The following is a 22,884-nucleotide window of genomic DNA, read 5'->3' as shown; positions in this document are numbered from 1 at the left end:
TTCATCTGCCTTCCCTGTTAGGCACCTTGCATTGAAATAAATGCAATTTAATTTATTAATCCTACCTTGTCCCTGCCTGTCCTGACTGTTTGACTCACTTCTGTTCTCAGCTGTACCTGTCTCAGATCAAGCTCTCAAAATCCTCCCTGTGATTGTTACCACGTTCCATCCCTGCATTCCTCCAAATCCGTGTAAAGTCCTCCCATTCCTAAAACCCGCCCTGTATCTGTCATCTGTTCCAGCTTCCACAACCCTCCCTATCTCTGTAAGACCCCCACCCCACCCCGTCCCAGTTACTACAGCCTGCTGTATCACTGAATGCCAGTCGTCACTATAATATCAGGGTTAGGTGTCAAAGCAGGAACACTGGACTGGGTTAGATATCAGTCCTGATCATATTGAATGGTGGGACCGACTCTGTGTTCAAATGGTCGATATCTGCTCTTCTTTCCTGTGGTTCTCTATAAACTTACTATCTATATAACCTCCTTCAGTCCCCACAGTCCTCCCTATCTCCATAAACTCCTTCAGTCCCCATGACTCTTCCTATCAATGTAACCTGAATCCTTCCCCACAAACCTCCCTAACTCCATAATCTCATCCTGACCCAACGACCCTCCCATTCAGAGTAACCTCCTTCAATTCCCATGATCCTCCTGATCTGTGCAACCTTCTTCAGGCCCAACAGCCCTCCGACCTCTTTGTTCTCTTTCAGGCCCCACATCACTCCCTATCTCCATGATGTTCTTCAGTCACCACTGCACTCTCTATGTCCATAATCTCATACAGTCCCCACATCACTCCCTATCTCCATAATGTCCCTTCAGTCCCCATGACCCTCCTTATTTCCAAAACATCTATTACCTGTTGAACCTGTAAGCTCCCTTTTTCAGATTGTTAAACACGAACTCCCATAACCCTTTCTGCTGCCAGTCTGAAACCAAACAGTGTTGGCCTGATAGTAGGTCGGGAGCTGGAATGTGTTTGAAAGGATATGTCAGTGAACAATAACTGGACCCTTAGAAACACTTTTAATAAAAAGAGAATGTTGCTTTGAGCCTGTAGGATTGTATTTTTATTGGTGTGAGCATAAATGGCAGGATAGATACAGGTGTAGGAGTGGCTGTACCGAAGATACGATTTATTTGAATTTTCAGAAACCTTTACACAAGTTTCAATAAGGGCTAAAGAGTAACTTGGGAGAGAATAGGGCACCATAACTGGAGGTGGTTGAGATATTATAGAAAATAGTGATGTCAGAATTTACTGTGGAGGAAGACATGGAATCTCGGGAACTTGGGGAAATAAATAGCGATGTCTTGGAAAGAATCCTCTCCAGAGAAGAGAAAGTGCTGGAATCTTAAAACAATTAAAGGTTAATTAATCCTCAGTAGCTCATTGGGTCTATGCCTGAATATTCATGGGAAGCTAGGGAAGAGATTGCATTGTCCCTAACAGAGATATTTATATTATCAACAGACACAATGAGTTACTGGAAGAGTGGAGGGTGGCTAATGTTACTCCATCACTTAAGGGCTGCAGGGAAAAGCCAGGAAATCACAGCCCAGTGAGCCAGTGCTGGGTAAGTTGTTGGAGGAGATTCTGAAAGAAAGGAGCTCCATATATTTGGAAAGGCAAGGGCTGATTCGAAATATTCAGCATGGCTTTGTGAGTGGGAAACCGTGTTTCATAAACTGGATTGACTCTTCGAGTCAAGAGATAGATGAAGGCAGAGCAGTCAAGCATTGTCTACATGGACTTCAGCAAAGCATTTGACAAGGTTCCAAGGGATGTAGAACATCTAGTCAAGAGGAAGAAGGAAGCTGACTTAAGGTTGAGGAACCAAGGATCAGAAGGAGGGCTCTAGAGAGTTACATGGGGCAGCACGGTGGCTCAGTGGTTAGCACTGCTGCCTCACAGCACTAGGGGCGCGATCACAATTCCAGCGTCAGGTGACTGTCTGTGTGGAGTTTGCACATTCTCTCCATGTCTGCGTGGGTTTCCTCCGCGTGCTCCGGTTTCCACACACAGCCCAAAGATGTGCAGGTTAGGTGAATCATCCATGCGTTGTTCAAGAAAGGGAATAGAGATAATCCTGCGAATCACAGACCTGTCAGTCTTCTGTCTGTGATGTCCAAATTATTGAAGACTCTGAGATACAGGATTTATGATTCCTTGGAAAACCATAGTTTGATTAGAGAAAGTCATCATGGCTTTGTTAGGGACAGGTCATGACTCACAAATTTTATTGAATCCTTTGAGAATGTGACAAAACCCATTTACGGCTCATTGAGAAAGTACAGAGCATGGGATACATGGAAACCTGTCTGTCTGGATACAGAATTCCTGGCCCATAGAAGACAGAGGGTGATGCCAGATGGAAAGCATTCAGCCTGGAGCTCGGTGACCAGTGGTTTTCTGCACGGAGAGGTTACAGGACCTTTGCTCTTGGTGAGTTTATGAATGACTTGGATTTGAGAGTGGAAGAGTGGGTTAGTAAGTTTGCCAATGAGACGAAGGTTGATGGAGTGGTGAATAGTGTGGATGTCTGCTAGAGGTTGCAATGGGACATTGACAGGATGTAGAGCTGGGCTGAGAAGTGGCAGATAAAGTCAAATCTGGAAAAGTGTGAAGTGATACATTTTGGAAGGTGAGACTTGAATGCAGAATACAGGGATAAAGGCAGAATACTGGATAGTGTGGAGCAACAGATGGATCTTGGATTTCATGACCAGAGATCCATCAAATTTGCCACCAAGCTGATAGTGTTGTTAAGAAAGAATATGTTGCATTGGCTTTCATTAGCTGGAGGATTGAGTTTTATAGCCATGAGGTTATGCTGCAGCTCTATACAGCCCTGTTTAGATCCCAATTAGAATATTGTGTTCAGTTTTGATCCCTTCATTACAGGAAAGATGTGGATGCTTGAGAGAGGGTAAAGAGGAGATTTACCAGTATGCTGCCTGTACTGGAGGGCATGTCTTATGAAGAAAGGTCGAGGGAGCTAAGGCTTTTCTCATTGGAGTGAAGAAGAGTGTGGTGTGATTTGGTAGAAGTGAACAAGGTGGTGTGAGGCAAAGAGAGAGTGAACAATGAGAGACCTCTTTATCCCATGGCATACATGGTACCAGGGGGCATGATTGTAAGGCGATTGGAGGATGGGTAAGGGGAGATTTCAGATGTAGGTCCTTTACACAGAGAGTGGTGGGTGGGTAGAACGGGATATTTTAACAGACTCTTGAATAGGCACATGGATGATAGTAGAATGAAGGTTATGTAAGTTAGTTTGATCTTACAGTTGGGTCAAAGATGGGCATGACATCATGGCCGAAAGGTCTTGGGCTGAACTGTTCTGTGTTCTGTTTCTGTTTGGTAAACTAGGTGATAAGCTCAGATCAATGTAAAATGATATCCTATTCAGGAGGAGCTAGTCAACTGGATACAAAATTGGGCTTGATGGTGGGAGACAGAGGGCAATGGGAGGCATATTGTTTTTCTGACTGGAGACATGTGACTAGCGGTGAAGTGGGTCCCCTGTTGTTTGTCATTTGGATAAATGGTTTGAATGGGAATATCGGTTTTGTGGTAAGTACGTTTTTTTGAGTGACACTGAAATTGATAATATGGATAGTGAAGAAATTTATCCAAGATACAACAGGATGAACAGTACTGCTGGGACGGTGGGCTGAAGAATAGCAGATGGAGTTTAACTCGATAAATGTGAAGTGATCCATTTTGGTGAAACAAACCAGGGTGGGACTTGTACTGCTAATGTTCGGGCCCTGAGTAGTGTTGTCAGTCAGAGACCCAGGGATGCAGGTAGACTGTTCTTTGTAAGTGGTGTCACAGGTAGACAGGTTGGTGGAGCAGGCCTTTGGGATGGTTACCTTCTTTGGGCAGAGCATTGAGAGTAGGAGTTGGGATGTCATGTTGTGGCTGTACATAAAAGCATTGTTGACCAGTAGGAAGTACACATCTGGTTCACTTACGTCCTTTAGAGAAGAACATCTGACATTCTAACCTGGTCTGGCCTGCACGGGACACCAGACCCACAGCAATATGGCTGACTCTGTGCTATACTCTGGGTAATTCGCAGTGGGGCAAAGAATGTTTGTCCAATCAGTGACATCCTCATCCCATGAATGAATAAATAAAAATACCTATGTCCCTCCCTACCTCTGCAAACCCCTCCCGCTGCAGCAATCTGTACTGGCTTTGTTACACCGTTCAGACCCTGACCACTCTGTGTAACACTCTCACCACCTCCAGCACATTCAGCTCTCCCGGTTCCTTTTGTGACATAAAACCTTGACAATTATTCCGTCTTCCATCTGACCTCCTCCTGCGAGCAGACCCTTTGCAATCCCTTTAAAACTAACTCCTAAAACATTCTCTCACTTCACCATTTTAAATACTTATTGGTGATCCTCTAAGCCTGATAATCTAATATGATCCTTTTTACTTGAGTGAGGGACTGATGGGAATTTCTTGCTGAGGATTTGTCTGTTTCAAGGGAATGACCTTTTGTTGAGTGTTTTACACTGCTCTTTCAAATGTTTTCCACTGCTCATTTACAGGCACATATTTCAGTCTGTTTAGCCTATTTACCTTGGTCAGTTCTTCTCTCAAACTCATGTTATTGGTAATTTTTGTTTCTAGTTGTAGTTGGTTCTTTCTGTGACTCACTTTGAAACTTTATATTTCTTTAAACTGCACTTTATCACAATTTCCCTGAGGATCTCTCCCGGTGACATTACTCATTCACTAAGTTTCATCACACAATGGTCACTCTGAGATAGTTATGTCCCTAGCCAGTTGCACAATGTGTTATTCTAAGAAACAGTGAAAACTAATTATCTGAACTCCATTTCCAATATCACTGTTGTCGGTGTGACTGTCACACATTTTGTGAATATTGATGTTTCCCAAAATTATCACAATGTGTTTGTTAAAAAATTCCAATGAGTTCCTATTTAATGCAGTGATGAGCAAGGAAATGCTGTTTGGTGGCTAATGCCTTTGTTCTCAATTATTGTTAGCGTTACCCACTTTGCCTGAGTTTCCACAAGGTTGTGAGCCATTGAATATTTATGTCACCTTTTGTTCACCCTGTAACCACATCTCTCTGGTGTCTAAATCTCTTTTATCTCTGTGTCACAAATCCATCTGCCTTGTTGATTAGACTTCGTCCATTCAAACAAAACCATAATTTACTCTTTCCCAAAATTTCTTATCACAAACCTACTCACTGATGTACAGTTTTAGTTAAACTCTGTCCCATCCTGTTCCTTTCTGTTGCCTTCAGCCACATCCCCATGCTGTTCCGATGCTTCACCTTTTCTCTTTGTATTTGGAAAGCTCCTTTCACCTGAACCCTGTCCCTGCCTCCTCTCTGTCAGTTTAAAGCCCTGTCCATAAACCTACCGACATGATTGGCCAGGACATTGGTCCCACCACGGTTCCAGGGGGACCATCCTCTTGGATTTTTTATATAAATCAGGTCTGGGATGTGGGTGTCTCTGGCTGACCAGCCTTTATTGCCTATCCCGAGCTGCCCATGAACTGAATAGCTTGCTCGACCATTTCAGAGAGTAATTGAGAGGCAAACACTTTGCTGTGGGGATGTCGTGCAGACCACGTCAGGATGATCAGATCTCGTTGTCGAAAGGACAAGTGGGCGCCACGGGATGGCTCAGTGATTAGCACTCCTTCCTCACAGCACCAGGGTCCCAGGTTCGATTCCAGCCCTGGGCGACTGTGCGGAGTTTGCACATTCTCCCTGTGTCTGCGTGAATTGCCTCCGGATGCTCCGGTTTCCTCTCACAGTCCAAAGCCGTGCAGGTCAGGCGAATTGGCCATGCTAAATTGCCCATAATGTTAGGTGTATTAGGTCGAGGGAGATGGGTATTAGTGGGTTACTCTTCGGAGGGATGGCGTGGACTGGTTGGGTCGAAAGGCCTGTTTCCACACTGGAGGGAATCTAATCTAAGGGATTATGATTTTTGTACATCAGCAATGTTTTCATATTTATTTATGGATTGTTAATTGCTATTTTTAAAATTATTGATTTTAAATTCCACCATATCTTATGATGGGATTCAAACCTGCCTCCCCTGAACATTAGCTGAGGTTTTGTACAAATGCGTTAACAATTATGTTACTAGGCCATCACTTCACCTGCTCACTGGTTGCTCATCCCTGAACACTGATACATGAAGCTAAACCCATTCTTCCAACATGACTGTGTGATCCTGAAGCCTTCCAGCACTCCGGTGATATCACTCAGTATCTGTCCATGTGGTATCCCTCCCTGTGTGGGTCTAATTGCTGCCCCTGTCAGTGCATCTCACTCTTGCAGCTACTCCAGATCCTGGGCCAACAGAATTCTCCACTCCAGAGAGACGCAACAGCACAGGCCAGGGTTGGAGTTTGGGATTTCCCAGATATCTGTGGGGCTCATTTCCATTCTCCATGTATAACCCTCACTGAATCAGTCTAATTTCCCATTCTGTCCATTTCTCTGTCTCCTGTAGGTACTCGGGAAGTTCCTGACTCAATAGACTTCCCAACTGCTGTGCGTCTCATCCATCACCTCATTGAAGATGGTTGGTCACCAGGGAGACAAAGGGCAGGGAGATCTGGAGCCTTTAATAAATCCTGCAGTGAGGTAAGATCACTCACAGTGCACAGAGCAGAGAGAAATGGGAGGGCTGCAAACATCGGCTAACAATACATAATATAGATACAGTGCTGGATGGGGAGCACAGTATAGACACACCCCATGCTCAATCACCACGTCTACTTTAACTTTAGTTGCACTGAGACACATCGGGAGTTCATAGTTATCAATGCAGTCCTGTGATGTCTTAGTGAGCATCAGTACAACAGAGGGGAGAGTAGGCCTCCGACAAGAGGTTGGCAATGCTGCCTGGGATCTTTCTGTTCTGTGTTCTCCCGCCAACACTGTACTAAGACTCACAACTCTGCAACACTGTATCTGTGGCATGGCTTGTGCACAGTAGTTGTCCCTGTAACCTGCTCCATTCCCGATAGTCCGTCCACATAGTTGAGACGTACTGCATTCCAGACTACCATCCCTATCGCTGTAACTTGTTTCAGTGTCTACAACATGCCTTATTTTGGTACACTAATCCTCTTTAACTGGATACAGAGTGATACAGCACGGAAATAGAACCTGTGGTCCTACTCCTCAATACTGCCCATGTTACCTAAACTGAATGAGTCTCATTTGCCTGCATTTGGCCCTTATCTCTTCAAACCTTCTCCTCTCCATGTACCTCCCAAATGTCTGTTCCATGCTGTAATTGTTCACGTTTCTCCCATGTGCCTGAGGCAGCCTATTCCGTCTATGCACCATCCTCTGTGGATAACGTTCCCCCTCAGCTCCCTCTTTAAATCCTTGCGCTGTCACCTACTGTTTATACCCTCTAGTTTTGGACTCAACTACCCTTGGTTATTCACCATTCTTAGGGTCACCCCGTGGATTCCTCAGCCCAAGGTAAATATTGACGACAATGTTACAAATATCTCCAACGTATGTAACAAAGTGCTAGCCAATGACAGCAAATGTGCCAAATGCCGCTTTCCCCACCCTGTCCACCTGGTATGCCACTTCCGAGGAACAATGAAACTTGCACCCCTGGTCTCTCTCTCTCTCTCTCTCTCTCTCTGTTCGACAACCCTGGCCAGAGCCCTTCCATTAACTATATTAGTCCTCTATGGTTTGTCTTTACAAAATCCAACACCTGAATTAAACTCCATCTTTCATTCCTTGGTCCACTGGCCCAGTTGGTCAAGATCCCCTTTGATAACCGTATTTACTGCCCACTACACCATTAATTTGATCATCAACAAACTTTCGCACAATCACTCCTATATTTTCAACCAAATCATTTATATAGATGATGCACATCAGTGGACCCAGCCCTGATCCTTCCTTCAATAATGGAATAAAACCATATTCTTGTCATAAAGCAAAACAGCATGGAAACTGACCCTTCAGCTGATACCCACCATCATCTAAAACTCAACTCTTCCCAGCTGCCTGTTGCTGGTCCATATCACTCCAACCCTTTCCTATTCACCTGTTTATCCAAATATCTTTTAAATGTTGTAATTGTACCCGCATCAACCCCTTTCTCAGCAAGTTCATTCCACACTCAAACCACCCTCGCTGTAGCAAATTGCCCCATATCTTTTTTTTGAACAGCTCTCTCCTCTAACCTTAAAAATGTGGTCCCTACTCCTGAGACTCCCCCATCCTGAGGAAAAGGCAACGACCATTAAATTGATCTATATACCTCATTTTTTTTCATAAACCTTTATAGTATAATGTCTCAACCTCCAGGCTCCAGTGAAAAAGACTCAGCCTATCCAGCCATTTTTCAGAACCCGATCCTTCCATACCCAGCAATATCCTGGTAAATCACTTCTGAACTCCCTGCAGCTTAATCAGATCCTCCCTATAACTGGGCGACCAGAGCCCTGCACAGAGTATTGCAGAACAGGCCTCACAAATGTCTGTGCAATCTCAATGCCGCTCATGTTCTTATAAACCTCTGTAAGGTCATCCCTCAGTCTCCGATTCTCCAGTGACAGTAACCCCAGCTTATTCAGCAACAACCCGGGCAGTATCTTGTTTATCTTTTCTGAGCACTTTCTAGTTTCACAACACCCTTCCTGTAGCAGGGAGACCTGAATTGCAGAGGACTCCCAATTGTGGTCTAATGTATTGCTCTTATTCCCTGAGTTCCCCAGTCTTTGTTCACAGAAAGTTCTGGAGTGAAAAAATTGTTTAGGATCTTAGCAAATATCCTGCAGTTCCACACATCGATGACCTCATTGATCTTTAATGGATACTATTTTGTCCCGAGTTCCTTATGCACTCTTAATATACTGATACAATCACTTTTGGATTCCCCTTTCCTTCTCTGCTGAGGCTATTTCATTGAGCCTTTCTCCATTCCTGTTTTCTACTCAAAGTGTATTCCTACAGCCCCTGTATATCCTCAGGGATTCCCTTGATCCAGCTGGCTATACCTGACATGTGCCCCCTTTTCCTTGACCAGACCCTCAACAGACAGCCAGTGTTTCCGAATGCTGTCAGCATTGAGCTGCACACAAACAGGAAAATGCTGGCGCTAATCGATTAGTCTATCTCACTTTAAAAATATTCTCACTTGCCAAACTTCCCTTTCCCTGTAAATAATTCTCTTCTCCAATCACATTTTGAAAGTTCCTGGCTAATACGATCAAGATTGGTCAGGCTCCATTTTATAACTTGCACTTGTGGACCAGGCTTGTACTTTTCCAAAGCTGTTTTCAAACTACTAGAACTGTGGTCACTTTGGCAAAATGCTTGCCCACTCACATCTCAGACCCTTTCCCTACCTTGATTCCCAAGGGGAGGTCAGGTTCTGCCCCTTTCTCTTTTCATACCATTGACATATTGATTTGGAGTTTTCTGGAACACACTTACCAAATTCCTCCCTTGCAAACGCTGAACACTGGCAGTCCCAGTCTAGGTTTGGAAAGTTCAATAACCCTACCAAAACAGCCCCATTATTATGGTTGATATTTAAGATGTCCCGATACATTTGTTCCTCAGTCTGCCACGGATTATTTGGGGTCAGCAGTCAGATCGTATCAACGTGATGACCCATTCTTATTTCTCAGTTCCACTAACATAGCTTCACTGGGCGATCCCACAGGAATATCCTCTCTAAATCATAGAACATAGAACATAGAACATAGAAGGATACAGCGCAGTACAGGCCCTTCGGCCCTCGATGTTGCGCCGACCGAATCCTACCTAACCTATACTAGCCCAATAACTTCCAAATGCCTATCCAATGCCCGCTTAAATGACCATAAAGAAGGAGAGTTCACCACTGATACGGACAGGGCATTCCATGAACTCACAACCCGCTGTGTGAAGAATCTACCCCTAACATCTGTCCTATACCTACCACCCCTTAATTTAAAGCTATGTCCCCTAGTAACACCTGACTCCATTAGCGGTAAAAGGTTCTTAGTATCTACCCTATCTAAACCCCTAATCATCTTATACACTTCTATCAGATCTCCCCTAAACCTTCTCTTCTCCAATGAGAACAGCCCCAAGTGCCTCAGCCTTTCCTCATAAGATTTTCCTACCATTCCAGGCAACATCCTGGTAAACCTCCTCTGCACTCGTTCTAAAGCTTCCATATCCTTCCTATAGTATGGCGACCAAAACTGCACACAATACTCCAGATGAGGCCTCACCAGAGTCTTATACAACTGCAACATAACCTCAGGACTCCGGAACTCAATTCCTCTGCCAATAAAGCCCAGTACACCATATGCCTTCCTCACAGCACTATTTACCTGGGTGGCAACTTTCAGAGATCTGTGTACATAGACACCAAGATCCCTCTGCTCATCCACACTACCAAGTAGCCTACCATTAGCCCAGTAATCCAACATCTTGTTATTCCTACCAAAGTGAACGACTTCGCACTTAGCTACATTGAATTCCATTTGCCACATTTCCGCCCAGCTCTGCAACTTATCTATATCCCGCTGTAACCTACCACTTCCTTCCTCACTATCCACAACTCCACCGACTTTTGTGTCATCCGCAAACTTGCTTACCCAGCTTTCAAGTCCTTCCTCTAGATCATTTATAAAGATAACAAAAAGCAATGGTCGCAAAACAGATCCTTGTGGTACACCGCTAGTAACTGCGCTCCAAGATGAACATAATCCATCAACTACTACCCTCTGTCTCCTTCCAGCCAGCCAATTCCTAATCCAAACCTCTAATGTATCCTCAATGCCATACCTCCGAAGTTTTAGCATTAGCCTACCATGGGGAACCTTATCGAACGCCTTACTAAAATCCATATACACAACATCTACTGCTTTACCCTCATCCACTTCCTTAGTCACCTTCTCAAAGAACTAAATCCTGCTGTGATGATTCATGGAATCAAAACCCACCACCACACCTCCTCTCTTGTCTCCCCTTCCTGTAGCATCTCTACCTTGAAACAATGAACTGCCAGTCCTGCCCCTCCCTCAGCTGTGTTTCTGTAATAACTATAATATCCCAGTCACATAGTCCAATCCATGCCTTGAGCTCATCTTCCTTAGCTGTCAGGCCCCTTGTATTGAAATAAATGCAGTTTAATCATCATTTTTCCCCAATTCCCTGCTATGTTGTTGCCTGCCTTGTCTGCTGAAATTGCTGTCTTTAACTCATGTACCAGCATCAATCTTCTTTCTGGCCTTACGTCTATTTAAGGTCCAACACCCTGCCAGACTAGGTTATATCCTCTCCAGCAGCTCTAGCAATTCACCCCAGCAGGATGTGGGTCCCTCTCCCGCTCCCAGTTGAGGTGCCTTTCCCACCCTGTCTCCCTGTGCTGACACCTTCAGGGATCTATGGACTTGTCCACCAAGATCCCTGTATTCCTCAGTACTCCGCAAGGTCCTACCATTCATTATGTCTGTCCTTCGCTTATCGTACCTCCCACAGACTATTACCTCACTTCGATCAGAACTAAACTCTGCTTAGATTATCATCTGATCGACATCGAACAGCAGACGGAGACCATCCCCCTCACTGTGGATAACACCCTCACCTTTCATATCATCTGCAAACCTACTAATGATACCTTCTGCTTTCATATCCGAGTTATTAATGTTCAATGGTTCTTGCACAGATCCCTGTGGTATACCCGCTGGTGAAAGTATTGCATACACCAATTTTGCATCCAGTTTGCCAACCTGCCTTGGAACCCAGTCCATTTGGACCAGCCTTTCACGTTGGATCTTGTTTAAGGACTTAGTCAAGTCCATGTAAACCACATCATCTGCACTGCCCTCATCAATATACTTCAGCACCATTTAAAAAACAAACTGAACTGAATTCCTCAGACAGTACCTTCCTCTGCCAAATCCGTGATGACTAAACCAAGTTGATCCTTACCTTTGCAAGTGTCGATTCATCTTCACAATTTATTCCATTAATTTCCCTCCCCCTGCTGTCAGACTATCTGCTCTGTAATTACCTGGCCTGTCCCTGCTGCCCTTACTGAACAAAGGAACCACATTAGCGATCCTCCAGTCATTCAGCACTTCACCTGTGTCCAGCAAAGTATTATACATATCCACCAGGGGCCCAACAATCTCTGGGTAATTAGCAGTGGGGTCAAAGAATGCTGGTCCAGGCAGTGACACCCACATCCCATGAATGAATAAATAAAAATACAGATGTCCCTTCCTAACTCTGCAAACCCCTCCCGCTGCAGCAATTCGTATAGGCTTTGTAACACCGTTCAGGCCCTGACCACTCTCTGTAACTCTTTCACCACCCCCAGCACCTTCATCTCTCCCTGTTCCTAACGTGTCAATAAACCTTGGCAATGATTCCCCTTCCCATTGCCCCCCTCCTTCTAGCAGACCCATTGCAATCCCTTTAAAACTTACTCTAAAACTCTCTCTCACTTCAGGATTTTAAGTACTTTTTGGTGATCTTCTCAGCTTCATAATCTGATGTGATCCATTTTGTCCTGCATGAGGGGCCGGTGGGGATTTCTTGCTGAGTTTTTGTCTGTTTCAGTCAAATGTCCTTTTGTTGAGTGTTTTACACGTTCCTTCAAATGTTTTCCACTGTTCATTTCCAGACACCCATACTTCAGTCTGCTCAGCCTGTTTACCTTGTTCAGTTCTCCTATGAAAACCAAGTAATAGGCTATTTTTTTCTAGTTGTAGCTTGTCCTTTCTGTGTTTCACTTTAAAACTTTATATTTCTTTAAAATGCACTTTATCACAATTTCCCAGAGGATCACTCCAGGTGACTTAACTCATTCACTAAGTTTTAACACACAACAGTCGCTCTGAGACAGTAACATCCCTACCCAGTTGCACAATGTGTTATTCTATGAAACACTGAAAAAAAATTCTCTGAACTCCTCTTCCAATATCACTGTTGTCAGTGTGATTGTCCCAGACTTTGCGAATATTGACGTTTCACTAAATGATCACCATGCCTGTATTAAAAATTCCAATGAGTTCCTGTTTAATGCAGTGATGAGCAATGAAATGCTGTTCGGTGGCTAAAACTGTTCTGCTCCTTGTGTCCTTGGCAAGTAGTAGCCAGAACTTACATTCATACTGACTCTACTTCATGATCTGATGCAAAATGTTTTCTCTGTAATGCCTTTCTTACCCATTATTGTTAGTGTTACTCATTTTGCCTGAATTTCCGCAAGGTTGTGAAACATTGAATATTTATGTTCCACCTTTTGTTCACCCTGTAACCACATCTCTCTGGTGTCAAAATCTCTTTTATCTCTGTGTCACAAATCCATCTACCTTGTTGCAGGGACTTTGTCCATTAATAAAAAACATAATTTACTCTTTCCCACAATTTCCTGTCACAAATGGTTTTGTTGATCTACAGTTTTAGTTAAACTTTGTCCCATCCTGTTCCTTTCTGTTGTCTTCGGTCACATTCCCACGCTACTCTGATGATTCACGTTTCCTCTTTGGATTTGGAAAACATCTTTCACATGAAGCCTGTCACTGTATCCTCTCTGTTAGTTTAAAGTCCTGTCCATAAACCTACCGACGTGATTGGCCAGGACATTGTTCCACTGGAACTGTGCTGGGACCAATCTGAATGGATTTTTTTTTAAATCAGGTCTGGGAGGCGGGTGTCTCTGGCTGACCAGCCTTTATTGCCCATCCCTTGCTGCCCTTGAGCTAAGCAGCTGGCTCGCCCATCTCACAGGGTCATTGAGAGGCAATCACTTTGCTGTGGGTATGTCGTGCAGAACACATGAGAGTGAACTGTTGTCTTTCCCTGAAGGTCAAGTGTTTGGATATTTACCAATACTTATTTATGGAATGTTAATTCCAATTTTCAAAACATATACTCCTTTAAAATCCACATGGTTAGAAGTTAGAAAGAAGAAGAGGGGTGGTCACTTTGTTGGGACTGTATTGTAGACTGTTGTAGACCCAACAGGTACCAGTGGAGCAGATGTGTGTAGAGATTGCAGATAACTATAGGAATAATAGAGAAGTACAGGCTGGATACTTTAATATTCCTTGTATTGACTGGGCCACCTAGAGTATAAAAGATCTGGACAGAGTGCAATTTTTCAAATACGTCCAAGAAAGGTTCCTAAACCAATATGCAGAGGGCCCTACTCTACTCAGGCAGGTGCAACACTGGACCTCCCCCACCTCAGAAAACGAGGTCGGGCAAGTGACTGAAGTGTCATTCGGAGAGCACTTCGGGTCCAGTGCCCACAACTGTCTTCTTTTTAATATAGTTATGGAGAAGGATCAGCAGGTCCCCAGATTGAAGAGGAAAACTGGAACAGGGCCAGGTTTGGGGCCATTCTGCAGGATCTGGCCAGCGTCAATGCTGTGAATTTAAAATTGCACAATGCCCAGTCATAATCCAACTCGCTTTGGAAGCGCTGGTGTTCACCGTAACAGATGAAAGGCTTCAACTAAATTTGCTTGATATTATATTCCATGTCCCTGCCATCCTGTTGCTATAAATTCTGTGCCTTAGGATTGTGCTTCACAACCACCTGATGAAGGAGCAGTGCTCTGAAAGCTACTGCTTTCAAATAAACCGGTTGGACTGGAACCGAGTGTCGGGTGATTTTTAACTTTGTACATCCCCTGTCCAACACCAGCACCTCCATATTATGATTCCAGTCGATTGGGTGAGTCTGTTTGAAGTAAAAGGAACAACTGGCAAATGGGAGGCTTTTCAAAGTGTGATCTCAAGAATCCAGGACCAGTCTGCCCCATTGGGATAAAGGGAAAAGCTGGCAGGGTTAGGGATCCTTGGCTGGTGAGGGATAATAAGGCTCTGGTCTTGAAATGACGACTGCATGCATTGGGTTTAAGCTTTCCATATCTACATAAACTCTTCTATTCTTAAAGACATGATCAATCTTTGGAGACCCTACAATCCTCTCAGTCCCTGTAACACTCCCAGTCTGCAGAAGCCATTCCAATGCCTGTGACCCTTTCAATCCACTTCCTACAAAACCCACTATCTATGTGATATCTTTTCATTGCCAGCACCCACCCTGTCAATGGAAGCTCCTCCAGTGTCTCCATCTATCTACTCATTTCCATAATCTTCTCCAGCTCTTACACGTGTAAACCTAACCCTCCCCTACAACCCTTCCCACTTTGACCAAACTGGAGGAGATTACTAATGCTCCCTAATCTGTGAAACTGTCTCCAACCAAAAGTGCTGTCTTTGTCACTTGGAGAATCTGTCTGATTCCACACCCTCTTTATCTAAATAACTGGCAGAACCTAAGCCTTCCTGTATCTATAAACATCTTCAGTCACGACTACCCTCCATACGTCTATTTGTTTTTCCAATCTGTACAACCCACTTTACCTCTGTACTCAGCTCCATTCACCTGAAACGTTCCTGTCTGTGTAAAACACCCCATCCTACCACTATCCTTATCCCTGTAAACTGCTCCATTCCTCCCAACCTCCCCATCTCCATGAACTCCTGTAGGCCCGCCAGCTCTCCACATCTCTGTAACCTCCTGTGGCTCTGTGCTCCTCCCTCCCTGTGAAAGCACCTCCCAGTCTGGTCATCTGCTCCAGATCAGACCATTGCTGTCTCTGTTACCCCATACAACCTTAGCAACGCCTCCTATTTGCGTCACTTCATTCAGATCACATCCTCTCCCACTTCCCGGAACCTCTTGCTGCCATCATAACCCTTGCTATTTAGAACAAGGAATAGCACATTCAGGTACAAGCCATTCAGCCCTCAATATTGTGCTGACCTTTTATCCTACTCTGAAGACGAAGCGAACCTACATACCTGACATTTTACTGTCATTGATGTGCCTATCCAAGAGTTGCTTAGATGTCTGTAATGTGTCTGCAATTTACTACCACGGCTGGCAATCCATTCCATGCACCCATCACACTCTGTGTAATAACATACCAGTCCTGTCCATGCCGACAGGATATCCCAACCCATACCTGCCAGCACCTGGCCCGTATCCCTCTGATAGCTAAGCTAAACACTCCGCCAATTACCTTAAACTTATGTCCCCTTGTGATAGCCATTTCTCCATGGGAAACAGTCTCTGGTTATCCACTCCATCTATGCCTCTCATTCCCTTGTACACCTCTATCATGTCACCATTCTTCCTTCTTCGCTCTGATCAGAAAAGCCCCAGCTTCTACAACCTACCTTCTATGGGCATGCCCTCCAGTCCAGGCAGTAGCCTGCTCAATCTCCTCTGCACCGTCTTTAAAGCTTCCACATCCTTCCTATAATGAAGCGAACAGAACTGTTCACAATATTCCAAGTGTGGTCTAGCTGGGGTTCTGTAGAACTGCAGCAAAATCTCGCATCTCTTAAACTCAATCCCCCTGCTAATGAAAGCCAACCCACCATCCGCCTTCTTAACACCCTGTCAACTTGGGTGGTGTCCTGAAGGACACAGGATCCCTTTGTACCTGCACGCTGCTAAGAATTCTGCCTTTAACCACATAAAGGTTTTCTTCAGAATCCTCCAATCTCAAACTATCCCTACCTTTGTAAGTTGCTCCAGTCCCTACAACACTCATAAACTGTGACACCTCCTCAAGTCCTTACATTCCTAATGTCTGCAAAATCCTGATGTCTCTCCATATCTCTCTAACCCTCACCATTCTCCAATGCCCTTCTGCGGAACATTGCATACGAAGGAGGAGTTGGAGAGTCTGGGCTATGTTACGGGGTATGAAGGGCTGCAGAACCTGGAGGATGGTACAAATGTAGGAAGGGACTTGGGACCTGCAGGATGTTGGGGGATTCATAGAACCTCAGGATGTGACCGAGGATGGGTTTTGGAACCTGGACGGTATTATGATTTGAACCACAGGTAATTTTTGAATGGAGCATTCAGCCGATCTTACAGTTATAGAGACGTACAGCATGGAAACAGACCCTTCAGTCAAGCGCATCCATGCCAACAGGATTTTCCAACCCAGTCTAGTCCCACCTGCCAGTACCTGGCCTATATCCCTCCAAACTATTTCTACTCACATATCCATCCAAACGTTTCTTAAATGTTGCAATTGTACCATCTGTAAGATTGGCTGAAAGATCCAATCAAAAGTTACCTGTTGTTCAAATCATAACATCATCCAGGTTCCACAATACATTCACGGTCTCATCCTGCAGATCAGATATCCCAACCCAATGTAATCCCACCTGCTAACACCCGGCCCATCTCCCTCTAAACCCTTCCTATTCATACACCCATCCAGGTGCCTTTTAAATGTTGCAATTGTACTAGCCTCCACCACTTACTCTGGCAGCTCATTCCATACATGTACTATCCTCTGCGTGAAAAAGTTGCCCCTTAGTTCTCTTTTATATCTTTCTCCTCTCACCCTAAACCTTGCCCTACAATTCTGGACTCGCACACCCCAGGGGAACCCCTGTCTATTTACCCTATCCATGTCCCTCTTGATTTTATAAACCCCTATAAGGTCACCCCTCAGCCTCCGACTCTCCAGGGAAAACAACCATCAGCTGTTCAACTCTCCCTATAGCTCAACCCTGGCTACATCCTTGTAAATCTTTTCTGAAACCTTTCAATTTTCACAGCATTCTTCTGATTGGAAGTAGAACAGAGTTGCATGCAGTATGCCAAAAGTTGCCTGACCACTGTCCTGTACGGCTGCAACATCACCTCCCAACTCCTGTATTCAATACTCTGACCAGTAAAGGAATGCATACCAAGTGCCTTCTTCGCTACCCTGACTTCCTGTGACTCTACTGTCAAGGAACTCTGTATTTCATTTGAAAAATTGCACCGACAGATAGAGTGGCCCGAGGTCTTCTGGGTAATGCTAGTTCAGTCTAAGCTGGTAGGCGGAGGCAGTGAAGTATTTGCAGCGCTGTCTGATGAATGGTCGAGAGATAATGCACATGTCAAACAGGCTGTTTTAAGTGCTTATGGATTGCTTATGAAAGCGAAGCCACTACAATTCCCTCTACTGTACCATCACTAACTGACAAAGCTCCTTCAGATCCATATCCTCTGAATTGTTGAAACCTGCTATCACCATTGCAACTCTCATTATTTCCTAACATTGTTGAATCTCTAAAACCGTCCCTATCAGGTTAATCTCCTCCACTGCATACAATACTCCCAGTCTGTGTAATCTCTTCAAATCCTTCAGTTCCTATATACCTATGTATAGGTGTGACTGCTTTGTGGCCATTGTATCCTCGTTTATATCTGCAAAAGATTCTGCTTACTCTAGCACATCCTATGCTCATAAGTGAATCTGGTCTCTCACAAGCCTCTCTATGACTCTCTCCTACAGTCTCTACAAGCTTCCTTATCCCTGTAGTGTCTTGCAGCATGCACACCACTCACTCTCTCTGACATACCTTCCAGTGCATAAAATTACCTCTCCTTCTAAGTTTATTCGGTCTACAACTTCCTCCATATCCGTGCAACATTCTCCTGTTTGTATCATCTTCCATGTGCTTGCAACATTCTCCAGTCCATACCACCCTCCCTTTCCCTGTAACATTCTCCAGTCCATACCACCCTCCCTATCACTGCGATATTCTCCAGATCCCACAACTGTCGTTAAATGTATGACATCCTGGAATCATGTGAATGTTTCTACACCCTGATCAACAAAGTCCATGTAACGATCCACAACCCTACACACATCCCTTTCTCTGAAGTCTAATCAAAGACGCTTTATCTCTCTAACTTCCTCCAAACAATGAAATGTTTTCTCCTGCAAATCTTCTGTAGCAACTGTAACTATGTTTAACCCTGCAACATTGTCGTGCCCCCAAACATCCCTCCCACTGTGTGACCTCTATCCATCCCTCCAAGGCCCTCTCTCGGTGACACGCGCCATGCATTTGCAACAAGGCAGATGGAACGACAGCATTAACAGAAGAGAACAGATATGATCGAACTGTTATTGTGAGCGGTGGCTGCACAATGACCATGACAGCAATGTGATTATTGAAGGGGTTGTACGGATTTAGGCAGATCAACAAAAAACCAAACAATGTCCCATTTTGTTGTGAAGAAAGGATGCAACCAGTGCATTAGTGAGACAGCCAATTTAATCTGGGAATCAAAACATAGAGTCATTTTGAATGGACAGCTTACAAATAGCAAGGGGCATCTGGAAGAACAAATCACAATCCATGCTCGTTGGTAAGTTGGATACAATATTGTCTTGGTGATAGTAGACAGAGGCATGTGGAGTGGTCAATTTCTAATTAGAAGTCTGTGACCAATGGTGTTTCACAAGGATCAGTGCTGCGATGTCTGTGTGTAATTTATATCTGTGATTCAGATGAAAAGGTCAACAGTTTGATTCGAATTTTGCAGAATACATTTGGAAAGGCATGTAATGATTAGGGATAGTTAGGGGAATTGTGGATAGTGAGGAGGAGTGTTAAAGGTTGCAGCAGTGTGTAGGTCAGCTGGGACGCTGTGCAGAGAAATGGCCAATCAAATTTCATCGGGACAAGTGTGAAGTGATACATTTATCAAGTCAAATGGAAGAGAGAGGTACACTAATTGACTAATTGGAAACATTGATAAACAGATGACCTTGGATGGAAATCCGTAGCTCCCGGAAAATAACAACACAGGAGGATGTGGTGGTAAAGGAGGAGTATGGTATGGTTACCTTCATTGGTCACAGTATTGAGTGCAGACGTTTGCATGTCATGTTGTGACTGAATGAAACTTCATTCGGCCATGTTTGGAAGGTTGCGTGTTGTTCTCATCGCCACACTACAGGAAGGATGTGGAGGCTCTGGGGAGGTTGCAGCAGAGGGTTGGCAGCATGTTGCCTGAACGAGAATGTGTTTACTGTAAGGAGGTTGGACCCAATTGAATTGTTGTGCGAGGATATCAGAGAATGAGGGGTGACCTGGTACAGGTATATAGCGTTAGGAGAGGCGTGGATAGTGGGACTCCTTCTTCCAATGTCGAAATATCAAATACCAGGGCGCCTCGGTTTAAGGTGAGAGTGAAAAGTTTTAAGTGAGATGAATGAGGCCAGTTTTCTTTACCGAGAGGGTGGAAGCTGCTCAGGAGGTGGGAGAGGTGGCAATGAGAGCAAAGTTATGAAGTGGCATTTAGACAGAAACATGAACAGGCAGAGAATATAGGTATATCGCCCATGTGCAGGCAGGTGGGATTAGTTTAGAATAGCATCATGGTCAGCACAGCCATGGTGGGCCGAAGGGCCTATTACTGTGCTGTACTGTTCTACTTTCTAACTTAACGGCATCTACCCTGTCAAAGCCCCTCACAATCCTGGATGTTTCATTCAATTTCTCTCCTATTCTACAAAACCCCAATGGGTTCCAAGTCAATCTTCTTCACCTCTGCTCATTGGAAAATCCCACTATCTTCAGGATCAGCCGAGTGAACCTTCCCTGGCCTGCCTCCAACACAAGAATGTCTTTCCTTAGGGCACGCATACTGTTCATTATAACCTAGGTGTGGTTTGACTTGTACCTTGCATCATTTTACCAAGACCTCCCTATTTTCAGACATTCCCTCTGTAACAAGTGCCACCATTTGATTTGCCTTCTCTATTACCTGCTGATCCGTAAGCTACATTTTTCAGATTGATAAACAAGAACTCCCTCACCCCTTTCTGCTGTCAATCTGAAACCAAATAGTGTTAGCCTGACAGTAAGTCTGGAACGTGCTGGAATGTGTTTTAAAGGATATGACAACAAAGGATAACTGGATGCTTAGAAACAATGGGAGACACATGATTTTAGAAAAAGGGAATATTTTAAATCTGTTGGATTCTGCATTTTGGTGTGACCATAAATGCAGAATAGATAAGGGTAGGGGAGGCTAGTTGCAGTAGAGGGATATTTGAAATTTCGATAAGTTTCAACAAGGGCTAAAAATGAGCTCGGGAGAGAATCGGGCCCCTGAAAGGTCAATGCGGCTGTCTGTGGAATCACTGCTGATAGGGAAGATACTGAACAAATATTTTGTGTTCGGATTTACTGTGGAGAAAGACATGGAAGCTGTGTGCTCTTCCAGCACCACTAATCCGGAATCTGGTTTCCAGCATCTGCAGTCATTGTTTTTACCTCATTGATTTTAACCGGACTGCGAATCCTCTTGCAAGGATGCCTGCCTTGAAGAAGTTTTCCTCCTCTCTCTACAAGAATCTCAGGGAGTCCCTCCACGCTGCAGGCTCACTGCCTTTATTCCTGATGAAGGGCTTTTGCCCGAAACGTCGACTTTGCTGCACTTTGGATGTTGCCAGAACTGCTGTGCTCCTCCTGCAACACTAATCCAGAATCTAGTTTCCAGCATCTGCAGTCATTGTTTTTACCTCTGTATCTAAATGGCTAGTTCTCCCTGTGTTCCATGAGATCGAAGCATGCGAATCAGTCTCCCATGGGGAATCTTATCGAACGTTTTACTGAAGTCCATATAGATCACATCTACCGCTCAGCCCTCATCAATCCTCTTTGTTACTTCTTCAAAAAACTCAATCAAGTTTGTGAGACATGCATAAAGCCATGTTGACTATCCCTAATCAGTCCTTGCCTTTCCAAATATATGTACATCCTCTCCCTCAGGATTCCCTCCAAACAGCTTGCCCACCACCGAGGTCAGGCTCACTGCTCTGCAATTCCCTGGCTTGTCCTTTCCACTCTTCTTAAAAAGTGGCACCACGTTTGCAAACTTACAGTCTTCCGGCGTCTCACCTATGACAATCTATGATACAAATATCTCAGCAAGAGGTCCAGTAATCACTTCTCTAACTTCCCACAGAGTTCTCGATTACACCTGATCAGGAAGTGGGAATTTATCCACCTTTATGCATTTCAAGACATCCAACACTTGCTCGTCTGTAATATGGACATTTTGCAAGGTGTCACCATCCATTCTATATCTTCCATATCCTTTTCCACAGTAAAATCTGATGAAAAATACTCGTTTAGTATCTCTGTCTTTTAACCGTTGTAATTGTACCCACATCCACCCTTCCTCAGGAAGTTCATTCCACAATCAAAACACCCTCTGTGTAACAATTTGCCCCCATGCCTTTTTTTTGAACATCTCACTCTTCTAACCTTTAAATTGTGGTCTCTCCTTTTGAGACTCCCCCATCCTACAGAAAAGACAATTACCATTTAATCGATCTAAAAAACTCATTTTTTAAAATAAACTTTTATAACATCACGTCTCAACATCCAGACTCCTGTAAAAAAAAAAGACTCACCCGATCCAATCATTTTTCAGAACTCAAGCCTTCCATATTCAACAACGCCCTGGTTAATCTTTTCCGAATCCCCTGCAGCTTAATAATATCCTCCCTATAACTGGGCGACCAGAACTGGGCAGAGTATTGCAGAACAGGCCTCACCAATGTCTGTGCAATCTCAACATGACGTCCCAAATCCTACACTCAATGGACTGAGCAATAGTCAGGCATGCCAAGCACTGTCTTATCCATCCTGTGATGCAAACTTCAAGAATTATGTACCTGAACCCAGAGGTCCCTCTGCTCTAAAACACTAACCGAGGCCCTAACATTAATTGTATAAGCTCTGCAATTGTTTATTTTACCTTGCATTTATTCAGATTGAATTCCATCTACAGTTTTTCAGCCCATTCACCCATTTCATCAAGATCCCTTTGTAATCTCAAAAAACCTCCTTCACTGCTGACAATGCCACCCTCCAGCCTTCCAGCCCATCACACATGGCTGTCAATGGTACAAATATCTTTGCTCGGAGCTTCACAATTTATTCCCTAGCATCACACAATGTCCTGTGATACA

At 44.2% G+C, this 22,884-nt stretch overlaps 1 long non-coding RNA gene across 1 annotated transcript in view; it reads left to right on the top strand.

Annotated features, from left to right (window-relative positions):
- The window catches only part of LOC132809375 (uncharacterized), an 83,756-nt gene that overhangs the window by 31,378 nt on the left and 29,494 nt on the right, over positions 1 to 22,884 (top strand). Inside the window, exon 5 of the long non-coding RNA XR_009642284.1 lies at positions 6,534 to 6,667. This is a non-coding gene — a long non-coding RNA (uncharacterized LOC132809375). The remainder of the gene's footprint in view (positions 1 to 6,533; positions 6,668 to 22,884) is intronic.

This window comes from Hemiscyllium ocellatum, unplaced genomic scaffold (genome assembly GCF_020745735.1).
Source record: "Hemiscyllium ocellatum isolate sHemOce1 unplaced genomic scaffold, sHemOce1.pat.X.cur. scaffold_115_pat_ctg1, whole genome shotgun sequence".
NCBI classification, from domain to species: domain Eukaryota; kingdom Metazoa; phylum Chordata; class Chondrichthyes; order Orectolobiformes; family Hemiscylliidae; genus Hemiscyllium; species Hemiscyllium ocellatum.
Note: the sequence above shows the minus strand (reverse complement) of the source record. Positions and strands in the feature narration are given on the sequence as shown.